The 16,183-nt window shown below is 36.8% G+C and overlaps 1 protein-coding gene and 1 non-coding gene across 2 annotated transcripts in view; both read right to left on the bottom strand.

Annotated features, from left to right (window-relative positions):
• Positions 1–16,183, bottom strand: part of HTR2C (5-hydroxytryptamine receptor 2C) — a 169,374-nt gene that overhangs the window by 80,141 nt on the left and 73,050 nt on the right. The gene's annotated exons all lie outside the window — the stretch shown is intronic.
• MIR448 (microRNA mir-448) lies at positions 5,244–5,354 on the bottom strand. The gene has a single exon (NR_032524.1). It is a non-coding gene; the product is annotated as a microRNA mir-448 (primary transcript).

Raw genomic sequence — 16,183 nt, 5'->3', positions numbered from 1 at the left:
TCAAAACAGGTAAATCCTTAAAGACAGATAGGAGATTAGTGTTTTCCAGAGGCTGAGGAATGGGACAATGTAGAATAACTACTTAATGGATATGGAATTTTTTTTGGAAGTAGTGATAAAATATCTTGGTACCAGATAGAGGTGACGGTTGGACATCATTGTGAATGTACTAAATACCACAGAATTGTATACTTTTAAGTGGTTAATTGTTAATTTTGCTATATGAATTTTATCTCAATAATAAAGGATCCAGATCTCAAGACATAATATTCAAAGTGTCAAACATACAAAATGTTTTATCCAAATATACACAGAATTAGGAAAATCTCAAAAATTCTTAAGGAAAAAGAGAATCAAAGACAGAAACACTTAGATAATGCAAATATTGGAATTTGTAGACAAAGACTTCAAAGCAGCTACCCTAATCATGCTCAGTGAAGGAAGGGGGCCTCTCTTGAAAGGAATAGAAAGGTAGGAGTTCTCAAGTAATAAGTAGAATTTGTTAAAAAGAACCAACTGAAAGTTTGGAGCTCAAAAAAATACAATAGTTGAAAAAAGATCATTGAATGGGCTCAACAGAAGAGTAGAGATGACAGATAAAGAGTCATGAAAACTAAAGTTAGAGCCATATAAATTATATAATCTGAACAACAATGTGAAAAAATTAAAAATAAATGAACATAGTGTGGACCTGTGGGACAATAACTCTATTTAACATTCGTATCATTGGAATTTTATAAGGAGAGGAGAAAAATTGGTGAATAAATATTATTTGAAGAAATAATGGTCCAAAATATGCCACATTTGGGGGAAAAAATTTACAGATTTAAGAAGTTCTGTAAAACTCAAATGTTTAAACCAAAAAAAAAAAAAATCATACCTAGATCATCATAATCAAACTGATCAAAATAAAAGATAAAGACAAAAACATTGAAAGTAACAAAACTTCAGATTTTGCCTCAGAAACTATGAAAACCAGAAGGTAGTGAAACTACTATTTTAAAAGGCTGAAAGAAAGGAACTATCAATTCAAAATTCTATATCCAGTGGAGATATATTTCACAAATGAATGTGAAATAAAGAGATTCTCAGGTGAAGGGAAACTATGAACTCATTGCTCTAAAACAAGTCTCTCTAAACTAGGGGACTCGCTCTCTAAAAAACGTTAAAGGATGTTTTTTCAGGCAGTAGGAAATTATACTAAAGGAAAACATGAAAACATCATGAACAAAGGAAGAACAACAGAAATGATAAATATCTTAGAAAATACAATAATTTTTCTTATTTTAATTCTTTAAAATACATATGATTCTCAGAAGCAAAAATTTTGTAACATTGTCTGATAAGGTTCTCAATGCACGTAGATGTAATCCATACTACAACTAAGACCAAAAAAGGGAGGATAAAGGAGCATATATGGTTTTAAGTTTTATCTTTCACTTGATGTGATAAAATATAAGTGTAAGAAACTTGGAAAAAATATGTATATACAGGTTGAATATTTCTAATCTGAAAACCTGAAATCCCGAATTCTCCAAAATCTAAAACTTTTTGAGCACTAAGATAATGCTTAAGGGAAATACTCATTGGAGCAGTTTCGATTTTGGAATTTTGGATTAGGGATGCTGAACTGTTAACTATAATGAAAATATTCCAAAATCTAATAAAATTCAAAATCCAAAGCATTGTGGTCCTAAGCATTATGAATAAGGGATACTTATAATATACAGGTATATTTTAATCCAGAGCATCATCACTTAACAAACAAACCAAAAAAACTGTACAAAGAAACATAGTAAAAAAGCCAACAGATCAATAAAATTGAAATAAATAAAAGGAAAAAACATAATAAATCAGAATTAGGAAACAAAAGAATGTTTCCCATTCCTATAGGAAACAAAAGAATGGAAAAGACAAGGGATAAATAGAAAACAAAACGTGGTAGACATAAGTCCAAACAAATCAATAATTGCATTAATTGTAAATGGTGTAAACACACCAATTCAAGGAAAGAGACAGCAATGTTGGATTAAAATTGAGAATAAAAATAAACAAGACACAATTATATGCTGTCTATAATAAATTCTACAAATTTAAATTTAATAGTATAGATAGTTATACAGGCTGAGCGTTCTTTATCTGAAATGCCTGGGATTAGAAGGGTCTCAGATTTTGGACATTTTGATATTTTGGAATATTTGCATATACATAATGAGACATGTTGGGAATGGAACTCAAGTCTACACGTGAAATTCATTTATTTTTTCTATATATCTTATACATCTAGCCTGAAGTTAATTTTACGCAATATTGCAAATAATTTTGTGCATGAAACAAATTTTTGACGGTATTTTGACTGTGACCAGTCATATGAGGTCAGGTGAGAAATTTTCTACTTGTGGCACCATGCTGGTGTTCAAAAATTTTGTATTTTGGCTGGTCATGGTGGCTCATGCCTGTAATCTCAGCACTTTTGGGGGCTGAGGTGGGAAGATCACTTGAACCCAGGAGACCAGCCTGGGAAACATAGGGAGATCCTGTCTCTACAAATCCTTTAAAAAATTAGCTGGGCATGGTGGCATACATCTGTGGTCCCAGCTACTCAGGAGGCTGAGGCAGGAGGATCACCCGAGCCTAGGAGGTTGAGGCTGCAGTGACTCATGATTGTTCCATGGCCTTCCAGCCTGGGCAACAGAGAAAAACCCTGTCTCAAAAAAAATTTTTTGATTTCGGATTATTTCAGATTTCAGATTTTGGGATTAGAGAAGCTCAACCTGTATGGTAAAAGTATGGATAAAAGATATGCTGTGCAAATGCTAATTAAACAAATGCTAGAATTTTTATATTAATAGCAGATAAAGTAAATTGCAGATCATAGGATATCACCAGGGATAACACAGACCATTTTATAAAGATAAAGGTGTCAATTCATCGAGGGATTATAACAGTCCTAAACATTTATAATACATTTAAAGTATAATAACATTTAAAATATAATAACAGGGCTTCAAAATTCATGAAGCACAACAGTGGTAGAGCAGAAAGAAGAAATCAAAAGTAGAATTACAATTACACTTCAAGATTTCAACACCCCTTCTTCAGTTAATTGACAGAAAAATATACAGAAAATTATCACTGACATAAAAGAACTGAACAACATTACCAACAAACTTGACCTAATTGACATTGATAAAACACACCACCTGACAAAAGGAGAATACACATTCTTTTTAAGAACCATGGAAAATTGGCCAGGAAAAACCATATTCTGGCTCATAAAATAAACCGGAAGAAATTAAAATGGTTGCAATCAAACAATGTGTGTTGCCTGAGTATAACAGAATTAACCTGAAAACAATTAAAAAAGATATCTTGAAAATGTTCAAATATTTGCAAATTAAACAGCGCACTTTTAAATAATTCATGTTTCAAAAAGGAAAAGGCAAATGAAGTTAAAAAATAATTTGAAGTAAGTTAAAATGAAAATAAAACATTCTAACATTTGTCTGATGGTGCTAAAGTAGTACTCAAAAGGAATTTTCTAACATTAATGGTTTATATTGGAAAAGAAAACTCAAATCCATGATCTAAGCTTCCAAAATTAAAGTGCTAGACAAAAAAGGAAAAATGAAATCCAGGTACCAGAAGAAATAAATAAATAAATATAAAAGCAGAAATCAATAAAATTTAGGCGGTACTATCATACTGAAAACTCAATGAAATAAAATGCTGCACTTTTTTGGGTTTAGATCAATAAAACTGACAAACTTCTCAACAGATTGACCAAGAATTAAAGGTAGAAGCCACACATTATCAATTATCAGTGATCAAAGAGGTGATATCTCTACAGATTGTACAGAAATTATATGGGTATTATACATAACAGTATGCTCATACGTTTGCATGGAAATTTGGGGTCCTTATAGATGAAACCATAAATTTTTTTGAACTATTCACTAAGCCCCTAATTCCAGTGGAGAGTCTGTGCTGCTGAGGAAAATAAAGAACTATAAATGCTCTGAATCCCAAAGCCTGTATCAGCCTGTTTTTTAGCCTAAGATTGGCCCACTTACCATCCACCGTGAAGAATGCCAAAGCCAGGATAGTTGACTAGAAACTCATCCCAGATTCTAATGCATAGCAAGTAAATATTTTTTTAGAACCGCAAAGTCTTTGGAGATGGCCTGTTTAACATGACTCTAATGTAAAGTCAGTGGAAAACTTGATAGCATCCCAGGATACAACTCAAGTTTGTGCTGTTGACAGAATTGATTCTCTGTCAGTAGCATCTCCTACAGATTAGTGATTTTCATATAAAGATCCATAGTGAAATTTTCACAGTCTAAAGTACAAATGGAAAATTAAGTATAACAGCCAATTATTTATAAGGCTAAATATATTCCATTTAAATGGCTTGTTTCTATTCTGAGATTATATCTTTCCTGTACCAATTCAGAAGTAGAAGGGCCGCTAGGATTGGCTGGATTTTGCGTTACTTTAAATCCTGCCCTATGTTTTTAAGAGCTGGGCCCTACTCTTGATATTTCCTATCACCTTGCTTTTGACAGAATTCCCTGAATATGACTGGGTACTGCAGCTGACATAAATCATAGCTCTGAAATATTTGTAGGGATATGCCACTAACTTTCTCCCTTTGCAATCACAACTACTTCCTTGTAACTTGATTCTTGCCTCAAAGTATAATAGACCGTTTCTGCTCAATTTAGAATTATTAGTTCCTCTCTGGAATGCTCCTCCCAAATATCCTTCTTCTGACTTTGAGACACATTTTTAAATTTACTATCTTACCTTGACCCTCAGACTTGAAATTCTAGGCTGCTTTTCAGGATATAATCTTTGCTTTTTTCTACAATTAAGAATTAGATTCTCTCTACCTCTAGGTATTTGGCTCTGGCTAGCCTAAATAAATATGCCCAACTATTAAATCCCCCTAACTCGGTGTAGCTCTGAGAGTAGGTGGCACAATTCTGGAGGCATTATCTGTGTGGCCAGTGTTGTTGCTAATATGGTTTAATGCAGATCTACTGGCCCTGAGCTTAAAGATCCACTCACATATCCACTGCCTCTTATGAGCCAAGGTCATAGCAGTCAGTACTCTAACCTCCACTAAATACATTTGTCAGAATACCTTTCTAGTGATGTAGCTCCAGCATCTGTGTTTCCATGACACGCAGATTTTATTGTTCTTCAGTGAAGAGGAGTGGTGTTTCTGATATCTGTCATGACGAAGTAGGCTGGGAGATGGGACATCCTACATATGCAACCAGCCAGCCCCTCTTAGTATGAAATAGGGATTTCCTGGCAGCACTATGCAGGATGTTCAACCTCCCGGCCCATGCGAAGGTGAACTGCTGCACCATGAAGTTCCAGTTTCTGCTGAAAGGCTTGACGTTGATTGATGCTTCTCTGTGAAAATGCTGTCAGGAAAGCCTCTTCTGACCTGGTCTTCTTTTCCTGATGAACTGATTGTGATTACAAATAGCCTAAATGATCCAAAAGCTTGTTAACCAATAATCCACCTCTTACTTGAACTTAAACCCCTTATCTCAAAAATATTATTTGCCACCAATTAAATAAAAGGAGAAAAATCTCCTGACACTCACAGGTACCAAGATATTTTCTGGGTTGCAAACACTCCCCAGCTCCACTTCCAATTTAGTCAACCTGTATTACCTGCTTCTAAATGATATAAACAGACTTTGTACACAACAGTAGAGGAATTCTACGGCTGGAAGACCCCAGAGGGGCTGCACACACTTTTTTGCCAAAGCTATCCCAGACATATCACAAGTTAGTCAACTCTACTATTGCAGGATGAAATCAGTCATAGATAATATTTAAAATAATGGATGTGGTTTTATTCTAGTATGCCTGTTTTTACCAAAGGAGGCAGCCAGCAGGATTTGGCCCATGGGCTGTGGTTAGCCAACCTCTGACCTAGGGAGCTAGGAAGGGTGAAGCTGAGATGTGGTGGATGTATTGATTGATGGAGATGATTTATTCTTATGTTCAATGCTGTTGCTTGAAGTTATCAGGGATAGAGCAAATGCTATGTATATTAGGGTACAATTGACAAAATAATCCGGGCACACAAAAGGTATCTGCTTTAGCTGCATAAAATAAGCATATTGATAAGGACAGTCACTAGCTTTCTTGGAAGACATTGCTATTTGAAAGAGAAAAGGATTTAAAAAGCAATTCACTCAAACCACTAAGAAAATTTCATGAGGATCTTGAACACCTGAAGTTTAATTTCATTAGATACTGAGATCCTCTATTTTCAGTAGTAATGAAGGTTCTCTAATCAAATAAACACAACAAACTCATATACGTGTATCCTTCGCTTTACTCAAAGCCTCACTTTTCACAAAGCTCTTGATCAGGTTGTGGAAGTTCCCTTCTATTCCTAGTTTGTTGTTTTACCATGAAAGTGTATTGGATTTTCTCAAATGGTTTTTTTGAGTGTCCATTTAAGTAATCAGGCAGTTTTTGTTTTACGCTCTATTAATACAGTGTATTATAATGATTTATTTTCATATTTTGAAACAATCTTGCATTTCTGAGATGACATCATTGTCACAGAGTTCAGTCTTTCTTATATACTGCTGGATTCAGTTTGCTAGTAATTTGCTCAGGATTTTTTTCATCTATATTTGTAAGGGGTTTCGGTGTGTAGCATTTTTTTCTTGTGATGTCCTTGTTTGATTTTGGCATCAGGATAATATTGGCCTCATAAACAGAATTGAGAAATATTCTTCCCATTTTTGTTTTTTGATAGTTTTTGAAGGATTAGTGTTAATGTTTCCAGACAACTACCTTACAGACAAGTCAAATAATGAACATTCTGTGGAGATGAGGCTCTGAAAGAGCTGCAACCTCATTCTACCCCTTCCCTTCCCCCATCCAGTAGCTGCCAGGCTGCAGGTTTTCAACATGATTGCAGGATGTTAGTTTTTAAGGCTACCATGGAGCTTGAAGGGGGAATGGGAATAGGACAAGTTAAAATGTCACAGAGATTGCTATGCTTAACAAGATTCAGCCATTTTCTTAAACAAACACACTCTGGGTTGTTGCAAGCATTTAGTTAATTTTCAAAGTCCTGAAATAGTTGATTCAGAGAATTTCTGTAAATTTTCTCACTGCTTTTATGAAGGAGAGAATTTTGAAAGTACTTAGCCATTTTTGCTGATGTCTCCAATGTAATTTTTGTGTTATAAACACATTTTACACTTCTATAATCTCACAGAGTTTGTTGTAGAAAATTCTGTACAATGAAAGCATATTACTAATTTAGAGTAATGTAGAGAATGGTGGTTTTGAAAAGAATTATAAATGAGAATATGTAAATATTATATTTCTATTCATTTTCCAGTATATAGGGGGTGCATTACACACTGTCCTAAAAAAAACCTACAGACACATTTTATGATATAGTATTCTAACTTATTAAAAATTATCTCAAATATTTTATGCCAGTCTTTATCCTTTAATTTTGCTTATGTTTATGTTTGCCGCAATTATTTAATCCCAGTCCACTTCACGTTAACAAAAGTTATCATAGATAAACGTTTTATATTTACATGCAAATCTGCCAGTCTTCTCATTTGTGTAATCATCTGTGCTTTTTTTTAAATCTTAGATGCTGGGTAAATATATAGTTGGATAAATATTCTATTCTATTTATTCTTCTTTTTCTTTGAATAGATTTTAAATCATCAACATTTTCATCTTCCCAGAATTGACTTTTGTATGTGAGATGAGATGAGAAGCTGAATTTATCTAACATGTTTTCTTTTATCATTGATTTTGATGCTTCATTTATCACTCATAGTAGGACTTATTGCTGTAATTTTTTCTTTTTATGCTTAATCTGCCTAATCCTATACCCATACATTATTATAATTATACTGGTTGTTACTTTTGTAATATAGTAAGGAATGGCCTTTCTATTTTCATATTTGAAATGTATTTATTATAAATATGCATTGCAGTTCATTAAATGATTTCAGCTTCTACCAGGATGAACTATAGTTTATGGTGTTTAACCTACTGCAGTACCATATTTATGTATTTCATAATATATTGAACAACCCCTAATATCATGAGGTGAATGAAACTAGCATTATTTAATTTTTTTTTAATGGGAAACTTTACACAGATTATCTCGTTTACTCCTCACAACAACCTTATAAAATAGTTAGAGATTAAAACCAAAAAGAAACAAACAAACAAACTGAGATTTGGCAATATTAAATGCCCAAAGTGATGCAGTTGATCATTTGGATTTGAATACCTATCTATTTAGCTAGCTAGCTAGCTAGCTATTTATCATCTATCTATCATCTCTTATCTTCAAAGCTGTGACTTCATCCTGGTCATACAATTTGTATTATATTTCATTTTAATTTTTATATATTAGTAAGTAGGAATTTACTGTGCAGTAGAGACCCAGACATGCAAGCAAATTTCAGTATGTTGTTGTAAATTCTATGACAGAGACAGTACACATGATGTTCTGGGAGTACTGTATATGACATGCTTAATTCTCTTCAAGCTTATGAGATAAGCCTTTTCGGAGCAGGCTGGAGAGGGAAGAGAGTGAAGTTTGGAGGAAGCAAGAGATTTGTTGAAAATGTCAAGGAGATCAGTAATGGTGTCATAGAATGATATTTGTGAATAAAAGTGTTGAAAAGCTGGAAGGAAGGACTTTACATTGAGAAGCAGAAAATTGATCACAGAGGTGGGGCAATTCTTAATCTTTGGCAAATTCTAAGAGTAGCCATAAAAGTCATGTGGTTTCTAAATTTGTCAGATGGTTTTGCTTTTAAAAATATTTATTGCTGCCTTATTTGACATACACTCTATCTATATAGTATCCTATACTTTATCTTCTGCGAATTTCTTAGGTTAATACAGATTTACAGATTTTCTCATCCTCCAGCTTCCTTAATTTATCAATAATTTAGGAACGATGGTTGGAGGTCATCAAGATCTTCTTTTACCATTTCCTCATCCTGGCTTAGGAGGCAGAACTTTGGTACTGTTTCTAACTCTAGTTCCTTAAGTGTAGTTTTTACAAATGCTTCAAAATTCTACCATGTATTCAGTGCTCATTAATTTCTGGTAGGATTTTAGATTTTTTTCTGTTTGGTTTTACAGGATTTGCACAAGATTTTAAGAACAGTCTCCACCACGTTTACATACTCTGTTACTTGAAGGTAACTCAAAAGAAACAGTTTTAGTTGTGGCCTGGGGTTGGAGGAAAGGATCAAAAAGAAAGGTGTGCCTGTTTGTTAGAAGCAGCAATATCTCTTTCTAGGCATCATCCAAATAACACTTCAGCCCTTCTAAACATAATACATTGATTTTGAAAGGAGACATAATGAAAATCTATGGTCAAATAGATTGAAATAAAGAGATGCTGACAAATAAAAGCAGAGAAAAATGAAACAGGTACAGAAAAGGCACCTTACTTAATATTCTTAGGAACATCTGCTGAGGATGAGTAAAATTACATTTTAGCAGGGAAAAGAAATGCTTATAAAGCAGAATGTGATTTATTATATGATATACATTATACTATGTATAAAGTATTATATGTATATATACTATAATACATATTATATAGTATATGATATATACTATATAATATTATAATGTATAATATAATATGTATACTATATATTAGATCTTCTGTGAAACTTGATAGATGAACACAGGTTTTCTTTCAGTAAATAGTTTGAACAATGCATGGTTCCAGTTTGGATCAGGACAGTTTATGTTTCATTAATATTTTTGATATTCTATTAATAATTCCATAACATTATAAACGTTGATTATCTAATATCACCCTATTTTCCGAGTAGTACTGAAATCACATTCTGACTTGCTACTAACTTTCCAAACCTCCTTCCTGGTCTGATTCCCTACAAATTGTTAACACTGGATAGATGCATACAAATTATAGTTTTAGGTTCCATGACTTCAAAGGAAAGTCCTTATGATGACAGCATGCATTATTAAAGTAAATCTATAGGATTTTAATAGATTATGTTCCATAGCTTTTAGGGAAATACAACATTGGTGATGACTTATAAGTATTCCTACACAAATATTTACTCATTTATTAAGAATAAAACTTGAGTAAAAAGGTCATACTATGTCATGAAGAATTAGGTTAATTTGAGGTCTGAGATATGCTTTCTACTCCAACCTCATCTCTAGCTATTTTTTCCCTTTCATTTTTCTGTGCTTTCGTATACTTTTGTCTGTCTTGCCTAGAATGACATCTGTAATATACCCCTTTTTCAAATCTCCTTCTCGTATACCAAGGCAAACGCCTACCCATAATTAAAGACCCAGCTGAGACAGTACTTTATCTGGGAAGCCCTTTCTAAACCTCCACACACAGAGTTAATTACTCCTTGCTATGTCTTCTCATAGTACCCTGCATATAGCTGCATCCTAGCATATATATTGTATTGTAATTTTCTGTTTATATCTCCTGGTACACTGTAAACTTTATGACATTACAATCTGCCTTTGTACTCTGTAATGTATGACATAGCTTAGTTAATATAATAACATAGATGTCTGTACTTACATGATCTATGATATCACAATTCACCTGATTATTGACATAATCAGTCCCACCCAGACTCTCAACCAATGAGAGAAGACCTAGTAGTATGTTAGAAGCTCTTCTCAAATGACTCTTGCCCTCTGTGGCTGGGCTGTTTAGCAGCTGATCTCACTGCTTAGGTTCCTGAAGCCTAGCTGTTCCAGCGTCCTTGCTACAGAAAGAGATCGTTGTCTGACCAGAGACATAACTTACTTCTGTCTGGAAGCAGAGTACCTACATTTGGCTTTCCGGATCTCGCCTCAGTTCCAGATTCCTCTACATTAAAATCTTCGTCTGTGTTACATCCTCTCTCAGGACTGAATATCAACACTACTGAAGACACCTCATGTGACATGACAAACAGCTTTCTTGGACTGTCTAGCTACTCCAATTTGGACTGTATCTTGGTACTTTAGACTTGTGAATTTGAATTCAGTTGACTGAGTGAGACTCCAAGATGGGAATAGGATTTGTGGTTCGACTGTATTATCCTACTCTGGAAGAAATTTATGAAGTTATTGATGGATCGTCCCCACTAAATTGTTATCAAAAATTTCCAAATTCTTATTTTTAAGTCTGTTTTTGACATTATTTAATCATCAAGAGAAGACTTTTAAGTGTTATGCATTAATAAAGGAGACTGTGAAATATATTTTGGTTGTATATAAGGAATTTATTGTGGGGATAGATGCTTATAAGTGGGTGGCATGACTATTTTTATGAGTGCAAATAATTAGACAAAACTGTGAAGTCCTTTTCTACTTCATAAGTCTATGTTATATTTTTAAAAATTAATCATAAATGTAAATATTAAAGGGCCACTTGTCTGGTAAATACATGCAAATGTTTATTATACTATTTGATATTTTCATTTTTACTTGACAAAATATCCACTATCTACCATAATAATTCAATTTATAAACTGGTATTACTTAGAGGAAAACTGAAAATTACTATCAGCTACTTCAATTCACTACCAGGTTATTTGGGTTTAACAAGATAACCTTGTTTTTTTACTTTTTCTTTTGAGACGGAGTCTCACTCTATCGCCCCTCAGGCTGGAGTGCAGTGCGCAATCTTGGGTCACTGCGATCTCCACCTCCTGGGTTCAAGCAATTCTCCTGCCTCAGCGTCCCAAGTAGGTGGGATTACAGGGCCCGCCATCATGCCCAGCTAATTTTCATATTTTCAGTAGAGATGAGGTTTCACCATGTTGGCCAGGCTGGTCTTGAACTCCTGACCTTAAGTGATCCACCCACCTTGGCCTCCCAAAGTCTTGGGATTACTTGTGTAAGCCACTGAGCCCCGCCCAAGGTAGCCTTTTTATTATTCTGCTTAAACATTCTTCCTCTGTCTGAGCTACTGGAGGGTGTCTTCATAGAATATAGCCTGGTTTTCATAATGTAGGGTTGTTAAGTGTGTAACCCATGTAGAGGGTGGGGAAAAAACTGGGAGTAACCACAGAGTTTCGGGATGGCTGCCACTCTATATAATGCTTGCTTTCTACTGAAAAACAATTTAGGTAGGTAGATAATCACTCATAGAATAGTAAAGGAGCAGAAGAGAAGGTAGCAATATTAAAAATGGGAGCTGAACCATAAGATTACATGGACACAGGGAGGGAACAACACACACTGGGTCCTGTTATGGGGGGTGGGTGAGAGGAAGAGAGAGCTTTCGGAAAAATAGCTAAAGCATGCTGGGCTTAATACCGAGGTGATGGGTTGATAGGTGCAGCAAACCACCATGGCAGATGTTTACCTATGTAACAAACCTGCACATCCTGCACATGTACCCCAGAACTTAAAAATAAAAATAAAAATAAAAAACTCAAAAATTATGGCGGCATAGCGCAGTAGGAAAAAGGTGACACTAGGAAGAAATGGTTATTTTACCACGAGGAACCCTGAATGTTTAAGAGATGAACTGGTGGTTGTTAATGGATGACTAATGAAAGCACATGCTGGGAACAGATAGTAACTCATCAGAAGGCAATAGTTTCCCACGAAGAATTTTCCTGCAATAACTTGCCCCCTATCTTCTTTTCAGACTATGCATTTAGATAAACACTCACACAAAACATTTGCCCTCGGTAGGCAAGCTGCAGATTTAATATGCTAATATGTTTATCGGTGAATTAAATATTCGTAATGAGTGCATGCAATGGGAAAATATTGGCTGGACTCCTGTATTTTCACAAAGGCAGGTATTGCCAGGAATAATAGAAAAAGAAATGCCATGCAAAGGTAACAGAGGGAATATGTAAGGGTTTCCCTGATAGGAATATCCCACATCTATATGTTCTTTGAACATTACAGTGTATTACTATTGCCATTGGAGTATGTAGATCTCTTTTTTTTAATGCAAAGACTTTACAGCATTCTATAAACATTAGTATGTGAATCTTCCAAAAAATCATATTGGGTGGGGTTTGAGGGAAACCGTGATAAGAAAAAACTGGCCTTTGGACCCTTTCTTTACTTTAAACCTCTTTCTCCCATTAATAGTGCTTATATTTTAATTAGGCACTTTGAATTAAAGTTAGATTGCTATCATTGGGACTGTAAGGAGTGACAGGTGATAGCAAGACATTTTGCCTGATGTGGGAAAGAAAGACAACTTTAGCAGTGCCCCTCAACTCACACCAGCTCAGAGGCGCACTTGGAACCTCAAGAACGCCAAGCCTTCAAAGAACAAAACTGGCCATTCAATGACATAATTAGCCTTACTATATCATTTTTGGCCATTTTATTGATGTACATTTATGTAATGAAATATACAATATATAAATTGGTTTTAAAAATCAGAAATTATCCATTTTCGCGGAACTATCACCATCATTGAATCACTTTGGTGTGAAGGGTACAAATTTTTCTAAAGTTTTTAAATTTGCTTCAGGGAGGTGGAGCGAGATGGCTGAATAGAAGCCTCCAGCAATTGTCCCCCACTCACAGGAACACCAAACTGAACAACTGTCCACACACAGAAAAAGCACCTTCGTACAAAGAAAACTCAGGTGAGCGCTCACAGTACCTGGTTTTAACATCATATTAAGGAAGGAGGCACTGAAGAGGGTAGGAAAGACAGTCTTGAATTGCCTACACCACCACCACTGGCCCATCCTCTGGCAGTGGTCACATGTTGCAGAGAAAGAATCTGTATGCTTGTTGGAGGGAGAATGCAGTGACTGTGGGATTTTGCATTGGAACTCAGCGCTGGTAAGCAACATGGGGCAGAAATCAGCAGGCGCCCACTGAGAGAGCATTTAGATGAGCCCTAGCTAGAGGCAAATTGTCCACACCAGTGGTCAGAACCTGAGTTCTGTCTGGAAAGCCCCACCACCATGGGCAAAAGTGCCTCAGGGTCCTAAATAAACTAGAAAGGCAGTCTCGGCCATGAGGCAAGTCCTGGTGCTGTGCTGGGCTTGAAGCCAGTGCACTTGGGGAGCATGAGACCTAGTGAGATATCAGCTGGAGTGGGCAAGGGAATGTTTGCATCACCCCTCCCCTAATCCCTGACACTACAGCTCACAGCTCTGGGAGAGACTCCTTCCCTCTGCTTGAGGAGAGGAAAGGGGAGAGGATTAAGGACTTTGTCCTGCAATCTGGATACCAGCTCAGCCACAGTAGAATAGGATACCAGGCAGAGTCCTGATGCCCTCATTCCAGGTTTCAGCTTTTGGATAACATTTTTTAACACACCTAGTAGGTCAGAAGAGAACCCACTGCCTTGACGGCAAGGACCAAGTCCTGGAAGAACTCATCACCTGCTGACTAAAGAACCTTTGGTCCCTGGATAATCAGCAGTGGTAGCCAAGCAGAACTTGCCATGGGCCTTGGGTGAGACTCAGAGCCCCGCTGGCTTCAGGTGTGACCCAGCACATTCCCATCTGTGGTGGTCATGGGGAGAGACTCTCTCTGATTGAGAAAAGGAGAGGGAACAGTAAAGGGGATTTTGTCTTGTAGCTTTGGTACCAGCTTGCTAACAGTAGGGCAGAGCACCAAGTGGGCTCTTGGAGTCCCCGGTTCCAGGCCTTGGTTCTTGGACAGCATTTCTGCACCTTCCTTGAGCCTGAGTGGAGCCCACTGGCCTGAATGAAAAGGCACTGGATTGGGAGGCCCAGGTGGGCAGATCACTTGAGGTCAGGAGTCCGAGACAAGCCAGGCGGGCAGATCTCCTGAGGTCAGGAGTCTGAGATGAGCCTGGCCAACATGGTCAAACCCCGTCTCTACTAAAAATACAAAAATTAGCCAGGTGTGTTGGTGGGCACCTGTATGCCCAGCTACTCTGGAGGCTGAGGCAGGAGAATCACTTGAACCCAGGAGGTGGAGGTTGCAGTGACCCTAGATGGCGCCACTTCACTCCAGCCAGGATGACAAGAGGGAAACTCTGTCTCAAAAAAAAAAAAAGGCACTGGACTGGCAGCATTTACCATAAGCTGACTGGCTGACTGAAGAGCCCCATGGTCCTTGAGTGATCACTAGGGGTAGCCAGGCAGTACTCGTCACGTGCATAGGGTGGTGGCGACCACGGGGAGTGATTCCTCTGCTTGAGGAAAGGGAAGGGAAGAATGGGAAGAACTTTGTCCCGTAGCTTGGGTGTCAGCTCAGCTGCAATAGAATATAGCACCAGGTAGATTCCTAAGGTAACCGACTCCAGACCCTGGCTCCCAGACAGCAACTCCAGGCCTGCCCAGGGCCAGGAAAATTCACCACCCTGAAGAGAAGGACACAGGCCTGGCTGGATTTGTCATCAAATGATTGTGGAGCCCTTGGGCCTTGAGTGAACATAGACAGTAGCCAGGCAGTGGTCATTGCAGGACCTGGGCAAGACCCATTGCTGTGCTGGCCTCAGGTCTGACCTAGCACAGGTTGGGAGAAAATATTTTCAAACTACCCATTTGACAAGGCATTAATAACCAGAATATATAAGGAGCTCAAAAAACTCTATAGGAAAAGTCTAGTAAAACAATCGAAACAATGGGCAAAAGGTTTGAATAGACACTTCTCCAAACAAGACACACGAATGGCAAACAGTCATATGAAAAGGGGCTCACCTTCATTGATCATCAGAGAAATGCAAATGAAAACTACAGTAAGGTATCATCTCACCCTGGCTAAAAAGCCTTATATCTAAAAGGCAATAACAAACGCTGGTGAGGATGTGGAGAAAACGGAAGCCTGGTACACTGTTGGTGGAAATGCAAATGAGTATAACCACTGTGGGAACAATTTGGAGGTTCCTCCAAAAACTAAAAATTGAGCTACCATATGATCCAGCAACCCCACTGCTGGGTAGATACCCAAAAGAAGGGAAATCAGTATATAAAAGAGATATCTGCACTCCCATAATTGTTGCACCGCTGTTCACAATAGGTGAGACTTGGAAGTAACCTAAGTGTCAGTCAGTAGATGAATGAATAAAGAAAAGGTGGTACATATACACAATGGAGTATATTCAGCCATGAAAAAAGAGATCCTGCCATTTGCAGCAACATGGATGGAACTGGGGGTAATTGTGTTACGCAAAATAAGCCTTGCA

This window comes from Macaca mulatta, chromosome X (assembly GCF_049350105.2).
Source record: "Macaca mulatta isolate MMU2019108-1 chromosome X, T2T-MMU8v2.0, whole genome shotgun sequence".
Taxonomy (NCBI): domain Eukaryota; kingdom Metazoa; phylum Chordata; class Mammalia; order Primates; family Cercopithecidae; genus Macaca; species Macaca mulatta.
The sequence above is the reverse complement of the archived record's forward strand: the minus strand, read 5'-3'. Positions and strand labels throughout refer to the sequence as shown.